Raw genomic sequence first — 13,335 nt, 5'->3', positions numbered from 1 at the left:
TTGAGCCCAGGAGTTCACGGCCAGCCTCGTTAATGTAGTGAGGTTCTGTCTCTACAAATAATAAAACATTAGCTGGGCATAGTGGCATGTGCCTACGATCACAGTTACTTGGGAGCCTGAGGCACGGGGATCACTTAAGCCCAGGAAGTCAAGGCTGCAGCAAGCCACAATTGCATCACTGCACTCCAGTCTGTGTGACAGAATGAGACCGTCTCAAAAAAATCACAATAATAATTTATTATTGCCCTGGGCTAGAATCTTTAAAGCCACAGAAACACTTACATCCCTGTAGAGGGAGAAGAGCTGAATTGCCGAGTTCTCCAACAGTGCTTCCTCTTTCTAGATGTTTGCTCAGCGTATATCCAAATACTGCTGAATAGAAAGCAACGCCCAACCACACAGCCAGAGGCCTCCTAGGGAAATCAGGGGCTGCTCTCCCCTGACGCCTCTTTCTCATCCCTCTACCCCTTGGCTTCACAGCGACTATTCATTTTTTAACATTCATATGCTAGGTACCCATTGTCTATGACAGGGGCACTCTGTCAGTCCCTACAAACAGGTAAAATTGATTAGCTGGATCTTGCCCTCCACTGGCTTACCATGCAACGGTAGAGACTGGAAGCAACAGACGAGGGTGAGCTTCAGAAGAGCTGATGATCCCATGATTCATTTCAACTGAGAGGCAAGAGAGGGAGAAGGAAGGAGGTAGATTTCAGCTGGGTTTTAAAGGATGGACAATATTTCAACAACAGAAAAGTGAGAAGAGGGCATTCCAAATCTCTGAAGGCTGTTTTAAAACACGACCTGAAAACTCTGTGACCATCATCTTACTGGGAGGTAGAGTCTACGTCCCCTCCCCCTTCATCCTGGGCCCAATGACCTGCTCAATCAGGGTCAGTCTCCAGACCCAGGCCTTGAACTGGGAGCTTCCTGTTCCTGACTCTTAGGATGTTCACTCTCGGAACACAGCTTCCAGAGGAGAAAAGACACCCCAGTATCCACGAGAAGAGACCTCCAGGAGAAGCTCTGCAGGTGTGTCGACCACCAGCCCCAGCTGAGGACCCAGCCAACAGCAGCACCGACTTCCAGCCATGTGAGTGAGCCAGCCCAACTCCCTGGCTTCGGGCCACCCCTGTGGTTCCACTGATAGAGGAGACAGAAAGAAATTATTTAGACAGATAGTGAGGACAAAACAGTCCTCGACAGAACTTCCCTTTTAACAAAAAACAGCCCAAGAATTTCTTTTATTTCCTGACAAAGAATAGGCTGAAAAATCAAGCTACAGACATAGATAAACAAGCTAGAAACTTACATGGGGGATGGAAACAATGACATCTATAGAGAAGGGGCTACCTGGGGGCGGGACGTGTCCACCATGGAAGCTCCCGCCACCTTCTCCTTCTCTGTTAACACGTATACAGTATAAAAGAAATGGGCAACATAACACAACTCCAACTGAAAATCCACCTACATAATAAAATACTGGGTGGGGGCTGCCAGAAACTGATGCTCTATACAAATGGCATACCTGGTCCTAACCAATTTTTCATGCTCTCTGTACCTCAGACACCACCTCCCCACCAACTCATCTATAAGACACCCTATATTTAACCACAGATCAACAACCTACTTTTCCAGGACCCCTCTCTGTAACAGAGAGCTATTCTCTCTCTTTCACCTATTAAACTTCCGCTCTTAACCTCACTCTTCGTGGATCCATGTCTTTTTTTTTTTTTTTTGGAGACAGAGTTTCGCTCTTGTTACCCAGGCTGGAGTGCAATGGCGCGATCTCGGCTCACCGCAACCTCCGCCTCCTGGGTTCAGGCGATTCTCCTGCCTCAGCCTCCTGAGTAGCTGGGATTACAGGCACGAGCCACCATGTCCAGCTGATTTTTTGTATTTTTAGTAGAGACGGGGTTTCACCATGTTGACCAGGATGGTCTCGATCTCTCGACCTCGTGATCCACCCGCCTCGGCCTCCCAAAGTGCTGGGATTACAGGCTTGAGCCACCGCGCCCGGCTGGATCCATGTCTTTAATCCCTGACCACGCGACAATGAACCACAGGTATTACCCCAGGCAACGAGGCCACTTCACCATGCCAAGAACGCCTCTGGACTTCAGTGTCTCCCTCGGTAAAGTGAGACTAATCACATCTGACTGCAGGGTTGCCATGAGGATTAAACGAAGTCCAACACATGGTGACCCCATCTAATAGAGACCACCAGGGCCAACCTGCAGACCAGCAAAGAGGGGCTTCTCAGGTCACTGCAACAAGAGAGGGCACCTCAGAGGACCCAAAGAGCAACTCTAATCAAGCAAGCCAACAGGATTACCACAGGGTGCTGGAGAAGGGAAGGATGTAGGGAAGATTTAAATAAAGCAGTGTTTTCATAGACTCAAAGCAAAACACGACTGTGTATAAAGGAATTACGGTCAGATATGGGCTATGAAGTGGATGGAGGTTCGTTCCTCTTTCCTTGGAAATGACGGAGTTCAGATAAATGTGCAATGTTGCATCCAGAAAGCCCTGGGTTGGAAACCAAGGCTGCTTCTCGGTGTTAAAATGACTCAGGTCTTTCAGACAAAAGAAGGTTATTCCATTCTTACTCTATTTATATCCAATAGCACAGTTTTTGACAGTCTGTGCTTTTTCAGGAATAAGATTTTTCAGCACTGTAACTTTTTGTTGATTAACAAAAGCAGTTTTAACAGGTTCACACATGTAAATATGTGAAGCCTGGCATATGGTGAACATTCCATAATAGTTTCCCCTTTCCTGCCTCACTCATCTTCTCTTCTCTCTCTCACTTTCAGTCTCAGTGTCTTCTCCTGCCTACTCCCTACCAAGGAAAAGTCCCATCAGTTATCCAACAACCACCACAGCTAATGCACCCAGTAAGTAGAGGAAACCCCCAGAGTAGGAGCCGCCATCTGTTCACAATAGCCAAAAGGTGGAAACGACCCAAGTGTCCACCAACAGATGATGGATAAACAAAGTGAGGTCTGTTCATACAATGGAACATGACTCATCTTTAAGACGGGAAGGAAATTGACACATGCTACAATGTGAATGAACCTTGAAGACATTACACTAAGTAAAATGAATCACGCACAAAAGGACAGTACTGTAGGACTCTTATATGAGACGTCTGTCTAGAATAGTGAAATTTATAGAGACAGAAAGTAGAATGGCAATTGCCAGGGGCCAAGTGGAGGGGAAGTGGGGAGTTGGCATTTAATGGGACACAGTTTCAGTTTGGGGTGATATAAAGCTCTGGAAATGAAGATTGCACAACAATATGAATGCACTTAATACTACTGAACTGCACGCTTAAAAATGGTTGAAGTCCGGGCACAGTGGCTCATGCCTGTAATCCCAGCACTTTGGAAGACCAAGGCAGGTGGATCACCTGAGGTCAGGAGTTTGAGACCAGTGTGACCAACACGGTGAACCCCCATCTCCACTACAAAAATATATAAAATAAGCCAGGCATGGTGGCATATGCCTATAATCCCAGATACTTGGGAGGCTGAGGCAGGAGAATCGCTTGAACCCAGGAGGCGGAGGTTGTAGTGAGTTGGGATTGGGCCATTGCACTCCAGCCTGGGAAACAAAAGCAAAACTCTGTCTCAAAAAACAAAATGGTTAAAGTGAGCTGGGCACAGTGGCTCACACCTGTAATCCCAACACTTTGGGAGGCTGAGGTGGGTGACTATCTTGAGGCCAGGAGTTTGAGACCAGCCTGGGCAACATGGCGAAACCCTATCTCTACAAAAGAAAAAAAAAATACAAAAATTAGTCGGGCATGTTATGGCTTGCATCTGTAGTCCAGCTGCTTGGGAGGCTGAGGTGGTAAGATCACTCTTTTCACCTCTCTCTCTCTCTCTCTCTCTCTTTCTCTCTCTCTCTCTGTCTCTATCTCTTTCTTTCTTAAATGGGATTTTGCTCTTGTTGCCCAGGCTAGAGTGCAATGGTGAAATCTCGGCTCACCACAAGCTCTGCCTCTCGGATTCAAGCCATTCTCCTGCCTCAGCCTCCCAAGGAGCTAGGATTACAAGCATGTACCACCACACCTCGCTAATTTTGTATTTTTAGGAGGTTTCTCCATGTTGGTCAGGCTAGTCTTAAACTCCCAATCTCAGGTGATCCGCCTGCCTCGGCCTTCCAAAGTGCTGGGATTACAGGTACGAGCCAACACACCCAGCCTATGTTATGTGCATTTTATCAGTATTTTTAAAAGCCTTTCATCTGCCTATTCCCACTGAGAATAAGACTCTACCTGTGATCTGAGCTTCAGAATGAATGAGAAAGCCCAGAGAGAAGCACTATCTGTCTCCTGAGCACCTCCAGGAAGAGGTACGTGTTCCCTGTTGGGTCTGCCCAGTTCCTTCTATGGGTACATTAGCCCAGATTCTTCGCCCTGAGAACGTTAAGCCCTGTCTTAGTTAAAGTCAAGCTAAACCGCTGTGATAAGTTATTTCAAAATACAATGGCTTAAAACTGTAGAGTTTTCTCTCTAAAGTAACAGCTATGCGGTGACCCACCCAGGTTGGAGTGGGTCTGATCCTCCCGGTCATTCTAGACTTCGGTTCCTTCCCTGTCACTGCTCGAGTGTCTCCAAGGACACTGTGGGGGTCTGCATGGTAGAAGTTGGGGTGCCCCACGTCCAACAATTCCGCCTGGTGGAAGAGGGAAGAGGACCCTGCTGAGGATTTGGGATTACCACCTCCACTCCCATTCCACTGGCAAGGCCTCGGGTGCCCACTGGGGGAGCTGTGCGGTGAAGTGTAGCAGGCAGCATGTACCTGGCTGCAGTTCTGGGACTATGAAGGACAGTCTCTTCCACAAGCCCTAAAGCAACAATCACTCTCAACTCTGGTGCTTGGGGACAGTTCTTTGTGCCAATCCAGAAGGATGGCCTGGGTGACTAGAACTCAGAATAGGCACCTGAGAGTCCCTTAGAGTTAGACAGAGGAGGTTTGCAGCCACAGCTCCACCTGCCGTGTCGTGACAATGTCCCACTGGCTGCTGAGACGGGGCAAGTGACTTGTTGCTAGTAACATAAAGTACTCGTGTCTGCAGACCACTTACTCTTTTATCTAAATCAGACAGTAATCAAAGTTAGCTTTTTATTAATTTTTTTTTTTTTTTTTTTTTTTTGAGATGGAGTTTTGCTCTTCTTGCCCAGGCTGGAGTGCAATGGCGTGATCTCAGCTCACTGCAACCTCCACCTCCCAGGTTCAAGTGATTCTCCTGCCTCAGCCTCCCAAGTAGCTGGGATTACAGGCATGGGCCACCATGCCCAGCTAATTATGTATTTTTAGTAGAGACGGGGTTTCTCCATGTTAGTCAGGCTAGTCTGGAACTCCTGACCTCAGGTGATCTGCCCACCTCCCAACTCCCAAAGGATTACAGGCATGAGCCACCACGCCTGGCCTAAAGTTAGCCTTTTAATAACATCACTTTCACTCATGAAAACTCAAGAGCTTCCTAAGTGGAAGAAAAAGGGACAGTGATCCTAGTGGGCTGGAGCTGCCACGGGTGTGTGTTTGTGCGTCGGGAAAGAATTGCAAGTGTGAAGGATTCGAGCAGTCGAAGAAGTCGCACAGGAGGCAGCGGGTTTTAGGGGAAAGAGCTTGAATGTGGGCATCGAGGAACTTTGGTTCTGGCTTTTGATATGTCATTGACTAAGTTGAATGAGGACATTCCTTAAAAGCCTATACTGGGCCAAGCACATTTTTGGCCCAGTGTGGGTCTTGGGCAGGTCACATGACATCTCTCCCTTGCCTGTTGCCTCCACCCTCTGCCCCCAACAAAACAGAAGGTTGAACTCATGTCCTCTGACACCTTCTTCAAATCTGCTAACCTGAGTCTATGAAGTAGAAGCTCACCCTCTGATTTTGGGAAGCAAACTAACTGCAGAAATAAGGAAGACTGTACAAAGAAGAAATCCCAGTCACATTGGATGACTTGAGTCCAACTGCAAGAAAATTTCAGAAAAACCTAAATGAGAAATGTTGTATTTTTAAAAGTGGGGAGCTGGGATTGTGTACTTCCAAAGTGTCGATGCCAAAAAAAAAAAAAATCACAAAAAGGCCCTCAACATGTTACAAACGAATAGAGGCTGAAGTTTAATCCAATGTCTGACTCTGGACTGGAGCCTGTAAAAAAGAGAGGAAAGTAGTTTTGTTTGTTTGTTTTCTAAAAAGAACATTAATGGGTTATTAGACAAAATCAATTAGATGAAATATTGTATCAGTGTTAAATTAGGCCAGGCACAGTGGCTCATGCCTGTAATCCCAGCACTTTGAGAAGCCAAGGTAGGCAGTTCACCCGAGCTCAGGAGTTCAAGACCAGCCTGGGCAACATGGTGAAATCCCATCTCTACTAAAACAAAACACAGAAAATTAGCCGGGCATGGTGGTGAGCACCTGTAGACCCAGCTACTCAGGAGGCTGAGGCATGAGAATTGCTTGAACCTCAATCAAAAGCAAGCTAGTTACTTCCTAGATACAATGGGAGTACAGGGATTGGATAAACGCAGCCATTCCAAATGGGAGAAATTGACCAAAACAAAGGAGATATAGGGCCTATGCAAGTCCAAAATCCAGCAGGGCAGTCCAATTTTTAAAGCTCCAAAATGATCTCCTTTGAGTCCAGGTCTCACATCCAGGTCACGCTGATGCAAGAGGTGATTCCCATGGCCTTGAGCAGCTCTGCCTCTGTGGCTTTGCGGGGTACAGCCTCCCTCCTGGCTGCTTTCATGGGCTGGCGTTGAGTGTCGCTTTTCTGGAAAGTGTTATAAGCTGTTGTGGCTCTACCACTCTGGGATCCGGAGGATGGTGGCCCTCTTCTCAAAGCTCCACTAGGTGATGCCCCAGTAGGGACTCTGTATAGGGGCTCTGGGTTCTCCAGGATGACCCTACCCCTGCAGCAAACTTTTGCTGGGGCATCCAGGCATTTCCATACAACTTCTAAAATCTAGGTGGAGGTGCCCAAGCCTAAATTCTTGACCTTTGTGTACTGGCAGGCTCAATACCACATGGAAGCTGCCAAGGCTTGGGGCTTCCACCCTCTGAAGCCACAACCTGAGCTGTATGTTGGCCCCCTTCAGCCACAGCTGAAGCAGCTACGACACAGGGAACCAAGTCTCTAGGCTGCACACAGCGAGGGGACCCTGGGCCCGGTCCACAAAACCACTTTTTCCTCCTGAGCCTCCAGGCCTGTGATGGGAAGGGCCACCAGGAAGTCTCTGACATGGCCTGGAGACATTTTCCCCCTGGTCTTGGGGATTAACATTAGGTTCCTTGCTACTTATGCACATTTCTGCAGTGGGCTTGAATTTCTCCCCGGAAAGTGGGTTTTTCTTTTCTGTTGCATAGTCAGGCTGCACATTTTCCAGACTTTTATGCTCTGCTTCCCTTATAAAACTGAATGCCTTTAACATTCACCCAAGTCACCTCTTGAATGCTTTGCTGCTTAGAAATTTCTTCTGCCAGATACCCCAAATCATTTTTCTCAAGTTCAAAGTTTCACAAATCTCTAGGGTAGGGGCAAAATGCTGCCAGTCTGTTTGCTAAAACATAACAACAGTCACCTTGACTCCAGTTCCCAGCAAGCTTCTCATCTCCATTTGAGACCACCTCAGCCTGGACCTTATTGTCCATATTGCTATGAGCATTTTGGGCAAAGCCATTCAACAAGTCTCTAGGAAGTTCCAAACTTTCCCACGTTTTCCTGTCTTCTGAGCCCTCCAAACTGTTTCAACCTCTGCCTGTTACCCAGTTCCAAAGTCGCTTCCACATTTTTGGGTAACTTTTCTGCAATGCCCTACTCTACTGGTACCAATTTACTGTAGTAGTCCGTTGTTTCTTTCTTTCTTTTTTTTTTTGAGACGGAGTCTTGCTCTGTCACCCAGGCTGGAGTGCAGTGGCATGATCTTGGCTCACTGCAACCTCTGCCTCCCAGGTTCAAGCCATTCTCCTGCCTCAGTCTCCCCAGTAGCTGGCTATTTTTTGTATTTTTATTAGAGATGAGGTTTCACTATATTGGTCAGGTTGGTCTTGAACTCCTGACCTCAGGTGATCCACCCACCTCAGCCTCCTAAAGTGCTGGGATTACAGGCGTGAGCCACCATGCCCAGCCTACTAGTTTGTTTTCATGCTGCTGATAAAGACATACTCCAGACTGGGAAGAAAAAGAGGTTTAATTGGTCTTACAGTTCCACATGGCTGGGAAGCCTCAGAATCATGGCGTGAGGTAAAAGGCACTTCTCACTTGGCAGCAGAAAGAGAAAAATGAGAGAGAAGTGAAAGCAGAAACCCCTCATAAACTCATCAGATCTCGAGAGACTTACTATCACGAGAATAGCACGGGAAAGACCAGCCCCCATGATTTAATTATCTCCTTCTGGATCCCTCCCACAACACATGGGAATTCTGAGAGATACAATTCAAGTTAAGATTTGGGTGAGGACACAGCCAAATCACTCCAGCTCATGACTCCCTTGGAAGGAAGCCTCAAGAAATAGCCGGGAGATGCAATTAAAGAAAATCTATATCCCAGGATGTCTGTGGTGAGGCAGTGGCCTCTCCTCTGAATGCTGCTTTTCTTTTCTGGTCTGGAGGACTGGTTGCTGCAGCCACACTTCCACAGCATGACCCCAGCCCATGGGCATGGCTGACAGGACTGCACATATCATCCACACCTGTCAAGAGTCTGTCCCCCAAAGTTGGAATCTGGCTTACAAATCTGTATTCATAGGCTGGGCCGCAGTGGTATACCTATAATCCCAGCACTGTGAGAGGCTGAGGCAGAAGGATCGCTTGAGCTGAGGAGTTTGAGAACAGCCTGAGCAAGGTGGGGAAACCCCATCTCTACAAAAAATACAAAATTAGCCAGGCATGGTGGCTTGTGCCTATAGTGCCAGCTACTCGGGAGGCTTGGATTGGAGGATCCCTTGAGCCCAGAAGATTGAGGCTGCAGTGAGCCGTGACTGTGCTATTGCACTCCAGTCTGGGCGACAGAATCAGAGCCCATCTCAAAAAAATTTACAAAATAAATCTGTGTTCATTCTCAGCTTGTTCCTTAAGTGGGACTCTGGCTGTTATGGGTTGAATTGTGTTCCCAAAAAGGTATGTTGAACTACTAACCCCCAGTACCTCAGAAGGTGACTTAGAAACAAGCTTCTTGCAGATGTAATTAATTAAGAAGCAGTCCCACAGGAGTAGGGCAGACCTTAATCCAATAGGTCTGGTATCTTTATACAAAGAGGGAGAGACAGACACACAGGGAGAATGCCCTTTGATGGCTGAGGCAGAGCTCAGGCATGCAATCCGCAAGTCGTGGAAAGCCAAAGAATGCCAGAAGACCAATCAAAAGCTGGGAGAGACAAGGAGAGAATACCCCGGCTTTCAGAGGGAGTATGGCCTGGCCAGCCCCTTGATTCCAGACTTCCAGCCTCCAGAACTGTGAGACAATACATTTCTGTAGTTTTCACTACATGGCACTTTGTATAGCAGCACTAGGGACCTGAAACACTGGTCACCCCCCATGTGGAAGAAGAAAGAATGCAGCAGATGTGCTAAGGGAGGGAGGAATGAGCGACAGTGAGCTCACAGCCCAGTGCCCAGTGCCTTTCACGGCCTGGTTCCAGTCTCTGCCTGGAGACAGGCTAGACCCCTGCTCTGGGCTCTGTGAGACAGCCCCTGTCCTTAACACACAAGCCTTCTTCTATTTAAGCTTGCTTGAGCCAGATTTTGCTTGTAACCAAATACGAATGACAAGTACAGTGGTCAGTGCAATATTACAAGAAAACAAGAAAGGGAAATGAAATGTCTGGCAACGGGATTAGTTAAAGGAATGATGGTCATTCATGAGTAAGACGTTTAGAATACTAACTTAACAAAGTCAATTTATTGAAGTTTATGTTATGATGGGAAACACTCAATAAAACACTGTGTTAAAGAAATATAAGCCCATACATGAAATATGATCCATATACATATTGACACATGAACAAAGACTGGAAGGGCCAAGCACAGTGGATCACGCCTGGAATCCCAGCACTTTGGGAGGCTGAGGCGGGCAGATCACCTGAGGTCAGGAGTTCGAGACCAGCCTGGCCAACATAGTGAAACCCCATCTCTACTAAAAACACAAAAATTAGATGGGCATGGTGGCAGGCGCCTGTAATTCCAGCTACCCAGGAGGCTCAGGCGGGAGAATTGCTTGAACCCGGGAGGTGGAAGTTGTAGTGAGCCAAGATTGTGCCACTGCACTCCAGCCTGGGCGGCAAGAGGGAAAACCTGTCTCAAAAAAAAAAAAAGGAAGATGAAAACACTTTATATAACCAAAGTTCCTTGACTTCTAGAGCTGGGGGCACACACTCAGGATGTTCTTTGGGTGCTCAGTACCTAAGCACAGAGTGGGCGAGGCTGGGTGTGCAGGGTCTGAGACCATTTCAGCAAGTCCTGTTGGCCATGGCTGCAAGCTGGGCCCATCAAACGCAGCTCCTGGCCACTGGCCCTGGAAGAGACAGAAGGGACAACAATCATATTTTATGAAGTACAACAGACTCTTCTTCCTGCAGATCCCTGATCACCAACTGGAAAAGAATGAGCCGGATGATTTCAGGAGCTGGAAAGAACAGTCCAGGAACACTGATTTTGTTTCTAGGATAATGAACAGAATTAGTAACTCAAATTCCCACCTTACTTCATAGAGTGAAAATAATGATGATGATAAATAATATATGGTAACGTTTGCATGTGCTTCTCTCCAAATTAATATATTTTTATTATTTATTTATTTGCATTTCTTGGAGACAGGGTCTTGCTCTGCTGCCCAGGCTGGAGTGCAGTGGCATGATCACGGTTCACTGCAGCCTCGAATTCCTGTGCTCAAGTGATCCTCCTGCCTCAGCCTCCCAAGTGGCTAGGACTGCAGGTATGCGCCACTATACACCTGGCTATTTTTTTTTCCTTCTTTTTAATTTTTTTTGGTAGAGATGGCATCTCACTATATTGCCCAGGCTGGTCTCAAACTCCTGGCCTCAAGTGATCCTCGCACCTCAACCTCCCAAAGTGCTGGGATTATAGGGTTATTTGGGTTTTAATGTGGGGTGGGGGTGTTAAGGAGTAAACCAGAAGGTTCCTTTTCCTTCTTTTTTCTTATAATTTCCAGCCCCCAAAGCTGGGTGACTCTGCGATGCCACTGGCCTCCCCTTGCCCTTCACCCCAGATTCCTATGACATCCCTTTTACCTCGAGAGGAGAGGAGAGGGAGGCAGGTGGGGCTGGACTGGAATAAACACCTCGGGAGACATTCTCACGTTCAGTGCATTTGCTCAGAATGAAATTAAAGCCCTTGAGGCAGGAACTGGAATATCCCCTGACCTTATCGCCCTCCACGGCAGCACAGGAATCCACTGGGCAGGAACCAAGGAGAAAGGTTCTCCAGAGAGGGGACGAAGCACAAGCGAAGGCCTGGAGGCAGGAAGGTGCATGGCTTTTTCTCTCAGTTGCTGTATTTTTTCTTAAAAGCCAGTAGCACCGGATGGAGTCCTCCTCATGCTATCTGTGTTCTTGCCTCTTGCCTTCCTCTTCCTCGTCGGCTTTTTTTTTTTTTTTTTTTTAGATGGAGTCTCACTCTGTCACCCAGGCTGGAGTGCAGTGGCATGATCTCAGCTCACTGCAACCTCTGTCTCTTGGGTTCAAGTGATTCTTCTGCCTCAGCTTCTCGAGTAGCGAGACTACAGGCGCATGCCATCACGCCTGGCTAATTTTCGTATTTTTAGTTGACACGGGGTTTCGCTATATTGGCCAGGCTTGCCTCAAACTCCTGACCTCGTGATCTGACCACCTCGGCCTCCCGATGTGCTGGGATTACAGGCATGAGCCACTGGACCTGGTCCTTCCTCTTTCACTTTTAAGGACCCCTGTGATGCCAGAGCCCATCCAGATAATCTAGGAAAATATCCCTAAATTAAGGTCAACTGACCAGCAATTCTTAATTCCACCTGCCAACTGAATTCCCTTTGGCCAAGTAATGCAACACATTCCCTGATTCTGGGGGTTAAGACTTGGACATCTTCAGGGTCCCATTATTCTGCCTGCTACCATAATGAGCATAGTTTGTAATTATTTATTCATTCGTTTATTTGTGTTTTGTGAGGTCTGTGACGGCAGGGGCCGGCCTTTACTGCTTTGAAACCACCTTTCCAAAATTATGACTGAGACAGTGAAAGAGATCTAACTTAACTGATTTCACCTTGCTTCTAACCTCCACACTGTCCTCATTCATCCCTGGGCATAGGGTGAACTAACTTTGAAAGAAACTTAGTTTGTAGTTTATAGTTCAAACAAAGACGGTAACACCCCTTTCCTGAAGCAGATCTCCTTCTGCCTGGGAACTAGACTAACATTAGTCGCAAGATTAGAAATTACGGTTTAGGAGGCCAGCGCAGTGGCTCACACCTGTAATCTCCGCACTTTGGGAGGCCAAGGCGGGAGGATTACCTGAATTCAGCAGTTCAAGAGCAGCCTGGCCAACATGGAGAAACCCTGTCTCTACTAAAAATAGAAAAATTAGTTGAAAGTGGTGGTGGATGCCTATAATCCCAGCTGCTCGGTAAGCTAAGGCAGGAGAATCACTTGAACCTGGAAGGCGGATATTGCAGTGAGCCGAGATCACGTCATTGCACTCCAGCCTGGGCGACAGACTCCATCTCCATACTAGCATGATGACTTATGTTAAAGGAGAAAAAAAAAAAAAGAGACTCCATCTCCAAAAAAAAACAGGAGCAAAACTTCGCCTCAAAAAAAAACAAAAACAAAAACAAAAAAACTTCACTTTTGCTGGGCATGGTGGCCCATGCTTGTGATCCCACCAGCACTTTGGGAGGCGGAGGTGGGAGGCTCACTGCAGCCCAGTAGTTCAAGCCAACAGTGGGCCCTATTGCGCCACTGCTGGCCAGCCTGCCCCCATATACGTGTGTGTGTGTGTGTGTGTGTGTGTGTGTGTGTGTGTTTGAGATGGAGCCTCCCTCTGTCCCCAGGCTGGAGGGCAGTGGTGCGATCTTGGCTCACTGCAACCTCCGCCTCCCACGTCCAAGCGATTCTCTTGCCTCAGCCACCCAAGTAGCCGGGACTACAGGCGCGCGACACTACGCCCAACTAATTTTTGTCTTTTATTACAGACGGGATTTCACCTTGTTGGCCAGGATGGTCTCAATCTCTTGACCTTGTGATTCACCCGCCTCGGCCTCCCAAAGTGCTGGGATTACAGGCGTGAGCCGCAGCGCCTGGCCAAATACTTTTTTTTTTTACTTTTG

Source organism: Saimiri boliviensis, chromosome 1, assembly GCF_048565385.1.
Source record: "Saimiri boliviensis isolate mSaiBol1 chromosome 1, mSaiBol1.pri, whole genome shotgun sequence".
Lineage (NCBI taxonomy): Eukaryota > Metazoa > Chordata > Mammalia > Primates > Cebidae > Saimiri > Saimiri boliviensis.
This window is presented reverse-complemented; position numbering follows the sequence as displayed.